Source organism: Neopelma chrysocephalum, unplaced genomic scaffold, assembly GCF_003984885.1.
Source record: "Neopelma chrysocephalum unplaced genomic scaffold, ASM398488v2 Primary Assembly neopelma1_200, whole genome shotgun sequence".
Lineage (NCBI taxonomy): Eukaryota > Metazoa > Chordata > Aves > Passeriformes > Pipridae > Neopelma > Neopelma chrysocephalum.
In genome coordinates, this window is record NW_020897862.1 from 1,749,517 (window position 1) to 1,763,197 (window position 13,681).

At 48.7% G+C, this 13,681-nt stretch overlaps 1 protein-coding gene across 3 annotated transcripts in view; it reads right to left on the bottom strand.

The window, feature by feature from the left end:
- Positions 1-13,318, bottom strand: part of DISP3 (dispatched RND transporter family member 3) — a 34,382-nt gene extending 21,064 nt beyond the window's left edge. For 2 of the 3 annotated variants that reach the window (XM_027702953.1, XM_027702955.1), the window contains exon 1: positions 9,131-9,186. The gene's annotated coding sequence lies outside the window, so the exon portion shown is untranslated. Of the gene's footprint in view, positions 1-9,130; positions 9,187-13,024 lie in introns of those variants that run through there. The other variant, XM_027702954.1, reaches the window with a different exon arrangement.
- Between the last annotated feature and the right edge of the window lie 363 nt (positions 13,319-13,681).

Genomic DNA, 13,681 nt, shown 5'->3' on the forward strand with positions numbered 1-13,681 from the left:
GTGGGGTGTGTGTGTGCCTGCATCCACAGCTCTGAACCCCCTTCATGGGGCTTTACCACGTGATTCGGCTCTGAAGCCAGACACAGCACACTTGGCACTGCCCTTGGGACTCGTCTGGCTTTGCTGCCTTCCTCAGATCCTGCCTGGGTCAGGATGAAAGCTCATCCAACCCAAAACATGGCAAACGGAATCAGCAGCAGAGATAAACCCTGAAATCAGCCAAAAGGGGATTGAAGTGAATTTTTTCTGCTTGAATTGTACTTGAGGGCTTGGCCTGTTTTCCCTCCACCACTTCCCATACTATCCAGGCACTCCCAGCACTGAATCGTGGCCCAGTTACTTTTTCAACTCCCGGATATGCAGTGGACTTAATCCTGCAGCCCTGCCTCGCCTCTGAGCAAGTTTAGCCTGCAGCAGGTTGAAAGGAGCAGAGGATAAGAGCACTCCTAGGAGCCCTGGAGCCATTTCTTTAGAGAAGAGGCGCTGATTCAGCTGGTTGGGAGGTAAGCATTTGGATTTCTTGGGCTTCCCTCTGCCCTTTCCAAAGCAAACAGGTTTCCTCCAGGCAGGACCCAGCTCAAGCCCCAACAGCCCCACAGGGACCGTCACTCGCACCTCAACCAGGAAAAACACCCGAGCAGCTCCCACATGACAGTTCTTTTTCAGTGACATCTAGGATAGAAGAAAGTCATTGGCAAGTTGGAGAGAGGCAGTGACAGATGAGGAAGCTAATTACAACCGACCCGACTAATTAATGCTGACTTTCAGATTAAAAAATCCTCACTAGTGTTCCATTTCAATTACTCAGTTGTTCCTTCTTACGGGAGAAAGGGGGCCTTGTGCATCAGCGAGCCAGAAAGAAAGAAGGAAAGAAAGCACCAGGCTAGAAGGGGAAGGAAAGACAATTTCTATAATATGAGAGATTCTCATCGACAAAATAATTAAACTTCATGCTGGTTTCTCCCATGGGCAGAGCTTTCAGAGCAGAGTGGTTTTGTGGTCCTATTTGTATTCCTGCAAACTCCTGGAGTTTCTACCAAAGGTCCCTTTGTTCGCTACATAAAGTTCTGCTGAGAGGGAGAGAAGTGGCCTTTGTGCTTCCAAATCACCCTGAGAGCATCCAGGTCCTGCCAAAAGCCACTTCTGTGTGTGGATTCAGAGTTGCTGGTGCCTCCCAGGCCCTGCGGTGCTGGGGGACACTGGACACAGCTCTGGCTGTGTGGAACAACTGGAGGGCATCATTAATGTACCCACACTAAAGCAGGACTCCCCAGGGACAGCAAGACTCAGCATCAGTCTTGCTCTGCACTTAAATCATTAAGACTAATCTAGAAGTATAATTTTAAAACACAACCAGAAAGGGCCTTCTCAGGTCCCTGCTCTCCCTTTATCAACACAGCTGTAACTGCACGGAGTGCTGCAACTGTGCATGGAGTGTTGCCCTTTCCCAGTGCAGACTGCCTTTCATGACTGGGAAAATGAAACAGAAAGGAGAATTAGATATGATTTTCCTCTAATTGGATGTCTGACTTCCAGAGGTGTTGCACTCCTGGAGAAGCAAAGCAGGCCCTGGACACCTGAGCCGGAATCTCCTAAAATACTTCTCAAAACATTGGTTTAATTCAGCCATGAACCAGAACCTGTGCCTGAGGATACAACTCAGAACCTGTTTCAGTGGGATACAAGCCCAGAGATGCACATGCTGCTCAAAGGCACTGGTTTGATCTGCTGGCTGGGCTGGCTCCACCTTTATTAGTTCAGCAGGTTCACTTTTCCAGCTGCAAGCACAACACAGCAACAAGGGTTTAATCTATTTTCTTTCTGTGTGCTTTGCATTTCCCTCTCCACTTGCTTTAAATCCTTTGGTAAGATGCACAAAAACACTGCCAGACCTCAGGCACTTTGCAGATCAGAATGACATCAGAATGCTCCAGCGGCACAGTGCTCTTGGAATTACAGTGTAATGATATAAATATGTGTTTGCTGGGGGAGAAGTTCAACAAAACAATTTAAAAGGTATATATTTGAAGCTCTACAGTCTGTAATTCCACTTGCCCACAGGAAGCAGGACAATATAGGGTTGTACAGAGGATGGAGGATTATCTGATCTCCCAAGCTTTATGAAATCAAGGACCTGCACACACACTTCTAACTGAGGAGTCCTCTTCCACTGCTGACTGTCTCACCCCTCTTTTCCCCTGCAGGCACTTTTACACCCTGGTTAAGATAAAAGCAGCTGGAAATAAAAGGAACCAGTCAAGACTTAATGACCTTAAAGGTCTTTTCCAACCTAAATCATTCTACTATCTCTTGACCAGCTTTCAGATGGGGCAAAGTGCTTGGAGCACTCTCAGCCTGTGACATCCACGATCTCCTGCCTGCACCTGCCTGCTATTCCAGACTCTGACAAACACTGATTAGATCTACTCATAATTGCGTGCCAAAAACAGTGTGGAAAGATTAGCTGCAAAGTCAAGCACTCACCAGTCAGGAAATGCCAGATTCAGGGCCGGCACAGCATCCTTAATTTGTCCCCCTTCTGTAAATGCTTTGCAGTGCAGTTTTGCTTCCAAGCCCGATGTCCAAAGCAAGGACTCTGGCCTCCACCAGTGCGTGCAGGGGCTGATGCTCCCCAAAGCCAGCAGCAATTCGCCCCCCTGTTCTCTGCTCATCATTCAGCGTGTGGTCTCATGGCTCATTTCCTGCACGCCGCTCATGCCTGGCTCACAGGCAGAATTATTAATTTCCTCGTGAGCTTTTCAATGCTGCCTGTCACGACAGAGTCTGAGGGCTGAACAAACAGGGCTGAACTGAATCTTCTCCCAGCATCTCGGAGAAGGAGGGGGTGGTGTACTCTGTGTCTGACAGATGCAGGAGCTCAGGGGATGAGAAGAAAGAAGTAGGCACTTATTTTGGGCGCCTAGTTTGACACACAAGGTGCCAAATCTCTTGGGGGACAAAGATGGGGGCTGTGTGCACCAAACCACAAACTCTGCTGTGTTCTGTGAGCATAATTCAAGCTGTAACATCAAGCATAACCATCACTGTGCAACATAACCTTTGTGCTGGCGAGGGACATCCAACCTCCACAATGAGAACCAATTTCACACCATCTATGCTACCGAAAGGACACAATAAATTGCCCCAAAATACTTACTTTAAAGTACTGAAACTGGCACTTTTCAAAGGGGAAGGTCACCGGAATTTGCTGGCATCAAACCGTGCACGTTCAGCGCCCTGTTACCCCAGGATTGCTGCAGAGGTAAACCTGCACGAGCACTTCACTAACATGCCCATCACTGCCAAAGAAAATTAATTTCCTGATAAAATAATTTGCTCCTGGTTATTGTAGCTAATGACTGTGGGTGTCAGAAGACAGCTTCTTGGTTGTAATCTCACGAAACATGCCTTGCAGCCCTCTGCCATGTTCACCACTCAAGTTACTTGCTCGTGCTGGTGATAAGCTCTGCTGTCACTCAGGCATGTGGCACTTACAGGTTTCTGCACACAAGCAAGCTGAGGCTCTGATATGCTTCTGACATGACTTACCTAACCACTACAAAAATTACCTAGATTTTGTCTGAGCCCCAGCCAGTTGCTGTTGCTAAATAAAGTGTTGGCTGGGTGCCTTTGGGTGCCTTGACACTGACTTCAAAAGCCCCCTGGATCCCACCTGCCAGGGGCCCAAAGGAACAAGCTTGTTAAAGGTGTGTGGATTCCCACCTGTGCTCAGAGCAAAGCCTTTGCAGATCATTAAATACAGATGGCTGCCACAAACTGGGGCCTTGTGTTATTATTCCAAGAGGCATCACTGCAGGAAGGAATCTCAGACCATGGAGAGGAATCAAGCCAATGGAATAATCTGCCATCCCCATGGCTTGTGTGGTGCTCTTTTATAGATAAACTCCAGCTTCCCACATCACTGTCACCCTGAAAAGGAAAGCCAAGTCCTGCTGTCAGTGCCTGCCAGTCCTTTATTATTGCACCCTGTGCTCAGGCTCCCCAGTTTACGTCACTGTGGGCACTGGTACCACTCTGTGCTCAGCTGCAGGATTCCCAGGCAGATTCCAGCTCTGCTCCCCACACCTGCTCCTCGGAGCAGGAGGAAGGACACAGACAAGGGCTGGCTGTGCTGTCTCCTCCATCTGCAGCTCAAAAATAGCATGTTTGTGTGCACACTGCTCCTGGGACTGATCAAAACACACTCTCCTTGAGGCCCCTCTCCAGAGTCTCCCCATAAGCTGCCAGTTCATCACTGAGAAGGAGGAGGACAATTTCTTCCCCATGGTGCACATGAGCTGCTTTCTCTCAGCAGCCCAAGCAGCAGTTGTGGTTCTTTGCTGGTTGTGGTTCTGTGGGCAGCAATATGAAAGGTAATCCATGAATGCCAGCCTGTGCTGCCAGACCTTCTTGCCAAACACAGGCAGCTGTTTTGTCTCCACTTCTTGCCACTCCAAAATAAAAAAGTACAATTAAAGTTAAAAAAAAAAACCATTACAAGTGCTCCAGGTGAAGTGTCTGTATTCAGCCAGCTCTGCCCGTGGTGCTCTGACCTTCCAGGAAGAGGAGGCAGAGGCACAAAGTCCCATCTGCACATGTGTCAGTCACACAGGTCACAGTGTCTGCTCCAGGTGCTACCCAGCATCACTCTGATGGATCTAAAGGTCTTGCTTTTTCACTGCTGTAATTTACTGACATCAGAAAATGCCAGATTCACAACAGGAAGGCTGTAAGGCTGCAGTCTCTGGTGGGGACACAGCTCCCACAGCATTTCAGTCACACTCAGTTCTTCAGCAGGGCTTTCCACTCACCAGCATGAGAGAGGAGTGGGTGATGCTGTAGCCCTCTCCTAAATGAGGGAGCAGCAGAAATACCCATTCCAGCTCCGTGCACTGAGCTGAGCTTGTCTGTGGCACAGACATGGCCTCTTATTCCTGAGAATGCGTGGAAATCTTACTGCTGGATCAGGAGGGACTCACAGAGCAGCTTGTAGCTGGCTGGCTCTCAGCAGCCTAAGAAGTGGGATCTGAGCAGGTATGTCTTTCTTACCTCCCACACTTCTCTCTCTCTGACACAGATGCAGCTAACTGTCCTCCTCCCATGAAAACCTGCTGCTTCTGGAATCGGATTAATTAGTACTGCTATTTCATCTTCCCAGATCAGTGAGAAATCTGGAAGCAGAGGTGTAAAACCCAGAAGCTGAAGAGCCTCTAGTGCCATGGCTCACTGCTCCAGAGCAGGACCCGGGCAAGCACAAGGTTTTTCAGAACAGAAGGGAAACTTCCTGAGGGGAAGGGGAGGATGTGGAGAGGAGACAAGCTGCCTCAATGTCTGTCGGCAGATCCCCTGCCAGTACAAGGACTTAAAGCTCACTGCCAGCTGCACCAGCCATGCAGAAACTCACATTAAATGTGCCCACAGCTCAGTGAGCACAGCCCGCAGACCATTAGCAGAGGAGGGGGCAGGGTCTCAGAATGAGCAAACAGCCTTTAATGACACATTCGTCTCAGGGAGAGTCCAGGGTGCTTCAACACAAACAAGAGACACCTCGAGCTGGTTCCTGTTAGTCCCTGTGCAAGGGGGGAAATGTTGCTGGCAGCAGCTCCCAGAAGCTGCCAGTGCAGCCCTGTCTCCAGGATGCAGGTTTAGGCCACCAGGCCTGAGCTGAGACAGCAGCGATGTCCCTTCTCTCTCCCTTCTTCTCCGCCCTCCCAGCACAGACCCAGAGGTCTGTGATCTGAAGCAGTTCAGAAAGAGGCAGAGATCACCCTTGTCCCTGTTGCTCCTCTGCCACCAAAGGTGCAGGGATTCACAGCCATGGCAGCTGCACAAGCTCAGCAGCTCGTGAGTGGCAGTCATCCAACCCAAAGGGACAAGGGACAAGGGACTGCCACCTGGCAAAGGATCAAAGCCTTTCAGGCAATTGTTCCCAGTTCCTTACTGCATCCCACACTTCCAGCCAGGCGTTCACAGGCTGAGATGCTACTTGTGTCAACTGTTAGGACCAAGTCCTGCAGTTAAAACACACAAAAAAAGAAGGAAACGTTTGTGGCTCTACTATTAGTTTTTCCAGCTTTCCCGGGGCAAATCAAATCATCTGCTTTGAATTGCTCTCATATTCTGGAGTCTGAAACCCCGTCTTCCATCCTTTCACAACATGCCTTGTTCCAAAGCCTCCTGGGATTCCCCTCCACAAGCAAATGCAGGCTATTTTTGCACAGACATTTGTAAATTGATTTTCAAAGCGACTCACTCCACTGCCCTGTGCTGACGTGGAACTATGTCTGGCCCTCTGGAAAGCAGACTGTTGGCTGAGTAAGGAAGCAGACTCCCTGCAGGCACTTCCCAAATCAGCCAGAGGAATGGAAATGCAAACAGTACCAGGATCCGCAGCATAACAGAATAGAAGGGCATGTAGGCAGGTGGTGCACACGCAGGAATGAATTTAGCTGCGTGTGTGCCAAGATTTGGATCCAGAAGGACTGACCTCCCCCACAACACACCAGAAATACAAGAAACTGCAAGAGGTCTGTGAAGGAAATGTCATCCAAATCTAATCTGTCTCTGCTACTCACAGTAGAGCTCTCTGTTATTGGCATCTAAATAAGGTCAGCTGCTTTCCTGTGCCACTTACACACAAACCCATGCTATGAACTCTGCAGTTACTGTGAGCAAACCTGCACCAAGGAATCGGTTCCACGCAGCAGATTTACAGGAATGAAGATTCTTTTCTTTGGCTTAAGCAGTGCCACAGGGGATGAAACATTTACCTGCTGATACGTCTTGTTTCTTAGTTGTCATAGGCTGGTGTTTTATAGCTGCCTACGATGCTGCAGCGTTTCTGCCACGCTCTGTGCACAAGACACCAGTGACAGCAGTGAAACGGACTCCAGACCAGCCCAAACCAGCCCAGACCAGCCCAGACCAGCCCAGACCAGCCCAGACCAGTCCAGTCCACTGCTCAGCTGCCACTCGCTGCCTGTCAGAGCCCCGTGTGAAGTGACAGGGCTGAGATGCAGGGGTTAGGATTGGGAGGAAGAGAAGGGATGGCCTTGCAAGTAAAATTCAGTTTGGCTGTGGAAAGAAATGGCTTGCAGCGCACACATCAGGCTGTGAGACACTCCGTTTGGAGGCACATCCACGGATTTGACACTCAGGTGAGTCCAAGGCACTGACAGGTGCTCTGTGGGTCCTGAAGAAGCACAGCTTGCAATGCCCAGAGTTTGGAAATGGCAACTGTTGGCAGGAAGCTCCAGAAGGAGCAGCTTTCTCCATGGTCCAAGAACTGGCCTGAGCTTTGCAGCACAATAGATTTAACTTTCAAAACAAGCAGTTGTCTATATAGTCCAGACTCCCAACCCTCAGTTTAAACAGAGCCCTCTGTTTTATGGAGGCACTTTCATGCTCTTGTGGGACTGCCCACCTTCCCATTTCAACTCAGCCATAAAAATTGGCCTGGAGATTAAACCTGGTGCCTGAGTTGTTCACTGGGGAGCAAGTGGGAGGGTGTGCGAGGGCGGAGGTGGAAGGAAAGAGGTGGCAGTGGAAATATGAAGACAGAGGATTTGGCCAGGTTTGATTTACAAGCAGGAGCCAGGGTTGCTTTGGGAACATCTCAGACATGTTTAAAATGCCCTGTTGGGCTCTCGTTCAAACCTGAGTTTGCAGCCCTGTCTTCTGCAGGAATTCATTTGCCTTGTTAAAAGGAGGAACAAAGAGAAATGGTTGGATTCAGGGAATCAAGTGTGCTGCATGTTCAGCAGTACCCCAAGCAGTAGAAAGGATTAGATGCTGTTTTGTGGGTTTTTTTTTCCAAATTGTCTCCACAGACCTTAATAAGCACTCAAAAGGAGTTTATTCTCAGCTCCTGGGTGTAACACAGAGCCAAGAAACCAGTCAACATATAGCACATCCCCCAAGGAGCAAAGAGCACTTTGTGCATCATACATCAGGAACTGCATAAACCCCTTGCAAACACCTATCAGATCCAATTCCCTGTTCCTCTAGGGAAATAGATAGGATTATATGCAAGTTCACAAATGAATTAAGCAGGATTCCACAGTCTAGCTCCAGCTCTGTTGGAATTCAGCCATTACTTTTGCTGACTTTAACAGAAGCTAAATACAGACCAAGCAAGCTACAGCTAATGTTGTTCAGCTTTAGTTGCCATTTGGGGAGCAGCAGTGGTACCCTACAACTGCAGTTAACAGTGACACAGAGACGCTCTGTGTCTTGCTACCCAACCTCAGACAGCCAAGTGAGCTCAGAGATCTCCCAGAACCCTCCTCCGTGTTCGAGTCAAAGAAATTTCTGCTATGCAAAAATGAGATGGGAAGAAAGTCTGTGGCAGCATCAGACAGGATGCCCTGAAGCCCAAACAAGCTCATCCGTGTAGTTATCTCAGCAGGTAGATCCCGGGTTAACATTCCCAGCAACAAATCCAAAGTGACTTCCCTGCCGTGACTGAGTGAGATTGCAGCTGCAGAACCAGGCCCCAGGAGCAACAGCACCTACAGCCTGGAGTCCAGGCAAAGAAATGATGCTCACCCCTGACTCTCCCCCCATAAAGCAGCAGAGAGTCAAGGCCAGCAGCAGTTTAAGAACCAGACGACTGCCAGTATGTCTTTCCCCCCCTGGAAACACATTGGCCTCTCCCCCTTCTCCACTATTTATGTTACATGAACTGCCTTCTATTCAGGAGGAGCTGTTCTCTATTAACAGAGCTTGGCAAAGATCAGCAATTAACTGTGCCAACTTTCAAGCCTGCTGCCTTAAGGCAGATGGCAGGGAAAGTATCCCAGCCTTGTTCCCCAAACCTCTTCTCCCAGCAAGCAGAGATAACTCAAAAACAGGAAAAAAGGGTCAGGCATCTGTGAAGCCCTAATTTCAGTGCAGGAGACAGCCTGTGTGTGGGGTGCTCTGCTCTGCCATGGCTGTGCTTGTCACCCCACGGGCAAGCAAAGCCTGTGGTACCATCAGGATCTATGGGCTCAGAGCAAGGGCACAGGTTTCACTGGAATTCTTATACTTCCAGAGTTACAAGAAGAAAGAGGAGATGCTCTGCCTCCCTCCAAGATGCTGCTATCATGAAAGAAAATCAGCACTGCTAATGACTGGTGCTGAACTGTACCTTTATGGGAAAGTAAATCCCTCTGGAGCAGCTGGAAGGACAGGATTCCCAGTTACTGCAGAGCAGCAGCAAAAAGCAAGAGCTGTGGTTGCAGAGCATCCTCTGCTTCCCACCAGCAGAAGACAGCTGCTCTGCCATCCCCACCCCATGAAGGTGGATCACACTCAGGCACTGGCAGGAACAGGCACAGCTGGACTCCTGAGCTGTGAAGGGCTGAGTGTCCAGTTCTGGTGGAATCCATATCACAGGCAGTCGTCTTGTTCTTGCAGAATAAGGCACCATCCCCAGCTCTGAGCAACCCAAATCAAGCCTTTGAATCTTGCTTTGCCAACCTTTCTGTGTCTGTATTTCCTCCCGTTGGTGGTGTGGCACTCCAGTTATTAATATTTTCTGGTTTTCAATACTACGAAAGCATGACTCGATAGCAGCGCTGAGACCTCAGAAAGCTTCCCCCAGGTGCTGCAGAGGATGGTTAACGACAGTATGACAGGCAAGAGGGTCATAAATAATATTCTGCTGGGTGCTAATTCAGGCAGTTGTTGTAGCTCACTGCCATCAATGGGACAATTTACAAACTCACACATGGTTAAGCGTTGCTGAAACATATCCTGGACTGGGGTCAATGGAAAGTGTCTTGCTGACTTCACCTAGAGCTGGATTAAGCACTTAACTCTTACATTGTCTCCTCCATATTACTGAATTATTCATTAAGGGCCAGACACTGCAATCCATACTCGCACTGCACTTAATCTGTCCTTTAAATTGACTTGCATTAGTCTGAGTCACAGGCACCACAGCACCTTCCTCCTTAACAGTCTCACTGAATGCAGCAGAGCTATTCATGAAATAAGGTGCTGCTCTGCAAGGAGGCAGATCCAGCTCTCAGCAAAGGCATCAGTAAGGAGAGAATTGAGAGAAAATTCACCCTGGTAAAGCTGCGTCAAGATGTCTGAACTCAAGTAAATCTGTGTGAAATCAATCATTTAAAGAGAGAACCTGTTCTGTGGTATCGGAGGGGAGAGACTAAGGGAGTCCTAGAAACTAATATTTCATTGTTCAACTTCATCACAAGGTCTGGAAACACATTCCACTGCCCCTGGCCACACATTCACAGAGCCTTGTGAGGGCTCCTGTGTCCCTCCAGAGAGAAACAGTGAGGTGTGTGGAAAGGAAGAAGGCAAAGGATTTGTTCTGCTCCTCCTGACTGGCACAAAAGGAATAAAAAGTGAACAGGACTGCTGCCACCAAGGAGGTAACAAGTACCCACACTTACCAGCAACTCCCTCCTCTGCCAAGCTCACAGCTCCCACTAACCAAGCTCCCAGACCACACTACTGGCTCTGATGCTGAAATCCCCTCAGGCTGCTCAAACAGCAGATAAACTCTCATCACAGCAGAGCCGATTAACTGTGCCTTTCACCACTGAGCCCAAAACCTATAGTCTGATACCTCTGTACAAACAATGGATCAGGAAATAAATAAGCCAAAGGTAAGCAAAGGGAGAAATCTTGTGCACTACATTGAGAAATATAAGGGGGTTTGATTTTTTAAAAAGGAATTTATCTGTTCAGTTCTCATTTATGTCAGTTCTTGATAAGATTAGAGGATTAAACCAACTGTATGCTAAATGCTCTGTGCTGGAGAGAGTCCTGCTGGGATTTACTGCATGTTGGCATGTACAGAGACCACACAGCATCACCCAGAGACCCTGGGACTCGCAGAAGGACCCGTTCAAACTTCTGAAATAAAAATCACAGCTTATCCAGACTTTCCATATGCCGCCAGGGTACGAACTCCTATCCCTCTCCAGTTTCACTCAAGCTTGCTTATTAAGTACTTGTACCCAACAGGCAAGTCTTTGTATAAGCAGCACTTATCTCGGAGCACTGGCATCACAAGAGGATTTCGGATGTGCTGTGGCTTTTTGGATGCAAAATGTTAACACCGTGTGCATCCCTCCCCCAGTGCCAAACCGAAGCACAGACATCCTGTCACCCTCCTGCTGTTACATGCACACACACCACAGCTACCCCCATAAACTCCTGCACAACACAGCTTGTTAAAAACACAATTGACAGTTTTTTACAGGAGTCAAAGTTCTCCTGTAACTAAATCGCTTCTTCTATTGGCCTGACAAACACATTTGTGATGTTTAGTTCGTTAATTCTGAAAAAGCACAAGATCTTGGGAGGTGCAGCCAAGGACAGAATTGAGAGAATTTTTAGCACCTAGCAAACACATTCTCCCCAAACATCTGAAAACTAACAGCAATTTCACCGGTGTGAACTCCCTCATTTCTGTGCCCCAAATTATGGTCAGATATTTTCACCTTGGCTCCCTACCAGTGCCCTATTCTGTGGTAAGGAGACCACGCACCACAAGGGTGTTTGTCAATATAGCTAAGAACACCAGACTATAGCCAGTGAGAGAAATCTAGCTAGACTATCAGTGACTTCAGCTGGTGTTTGGGGTTGTGGTTTGGGTTTTTTCCTACCCCTGAAGAGGAATTTGCCCTGAACGTTGCAGAAACTGAATCACGATCTTCGCCACTGTGGGCTGATCTGATGCTACTTCCCAAATGCCAATCTGGCTCTCACATATTACACTGTTACACATTGCTCTGGGCCATTTGTCCCCTTCCCCTTGTGCCTCGAGGTGAAACGGTCACAAATGCTGATGGGTAGTTTCCCCTTGAATCATTTCCCTATCAGACAAGCCTTCTCCTTCCATAGAGGAGTATCTTCCCTGTGGGAATACAGCAGGTATTCATAAGGGCAGCAGGAAGAAAAGAGGAATGGATCTTTTATCATATTAAGCATTTCCATTCCATCTTTATTGTCTTTTCCGTAGCTCAGGTCTGTTTTATTCCAGGCTTAGGGAATCACACTATAAGGCTCCAAGGGGTAAAGAGGCTGTCTTGATGAGTCTAACCTCTGAAGATGCATACAGGATGATAAAAGAAGTGTAGCTATTGAAACATCTCCCTTCAATACAGTTATTGTGTTGCTAGGTTTCCATCTAGACACACAGCCTAAAAGAGCAATCAAAGGAAGCTGATGCTGTGGATAATATCTTTATCAACACTTCACAAGGTTGCTGGGGAGGAAGAGGGGAAAAATATTGTCCCCGAGCAAAGTTGTTCTGATGAGAATAGACAGCTAGTTTCAAAAGCTCACCCAAATTTTCATGGGAAAATTGTTTTTTAAAAAAACTGAGCTCTTAGGGTAGTAGATTTTATGTGTATCAGCATGTGGTTTTGTGAGCAAGAAGTCTGTGTGTTTATTCTGTCATTTGAATTGTAAAAGTACTTCTCTTTCAACACACAAGTCCTCACCCCACTTAACTAAAGCCTGTCTTGCAGCAGCAGACGAGGGCATGCATCAGCCTTGTTTTAGAGGAACTTATTTGTTGCATATTACATTAAATCCCAACAGACTCTGCACTGCTGTCAAAATACCATCCTAATAATTGCATGAGGGAAGGTTGCTAACCAGCACACTGCTATGCCTGTGCACAAAACAAAGGTTCAAGTGACACAGGATGCAGCAGCGAGGCAGATCCCCGAGGGACCGGCCACCTCCAGCTCACTGCGCCTGTCCCAAAGTTTTTCAGTTATACTCAGCTTCTGCCCTCTCAAGTGCTTTTAAACACCCGGGCAGTAGCAACCAGCCCCACACTCTTTTGGTTTCGTCATCTCATCACCAAATCGGAAAGAACAGAAAAGAGTTCATTTTCTCCAGGAGTCCTTGGAGACCACCTGGAACAGCGAGGGCCCAGGGCCAGGCTGCACTCGGGACTGTTGCTAAGCAATGTAATGTCCTTATTAAGTAGCATGAGGTTTTTAGCCAGGAAAAGTCCATTTCTACACAAGCCAGTATAAAACAGGAAGGTTACCTTACGTGTGCCAGGTATGCTCTTTACAGCTTTTGGACCAGCACCGGACACCAGCTGCTGTCATAGACGAGGATCCCTCCTGGCTGGACCTGCTGCCATCCCTGAGCGTGGCGAGTGCTCCGCTGGCTCTGCTCCTCCTCAGGGAGGCCGGCCAAGCCTCCGTGGAGCCGGGGACACAAAGCTGCTCAGTTCTGGCGCCCAACTTTTCCCCCAGGAGAACAGCCCTGCTGCAGGCGCAGCTCAATCAGCTCATTATAGAGGCAGCCTCCCGAGAAACGCTCTCCCTGTGCATATTCATGAACTCTCCAGAGCTTCCAGGGAGAGTTGGCTAAACACACAACTGAGGGATTTAGCTGTTGGATTCCCAGGAAAAAAAAAAAGGGGGGGGGGGGGGGGGAAAGGGAAAGAGGGGCGAGGAAGGAGCAGAGGGCTTAAAAAAAAAAAAGTGACTAGCGGAGCGACTGCAGCGGTGCTGCCCTAAGCACCGCGGGACCCGGGAGCCCGACCGACCCCCGCGTCACCCCCCGGGCAGAGCCGAGCGCTGAGGGCCGGTGGCGGGCACCGAGGAGACGGTGTCACGGGAGGCGGCTGTGCCCACAGACCCCCAAAACAACAACCCCCTTCCACCCCGGGGCCGCGGAGCGCATCACTCACCTC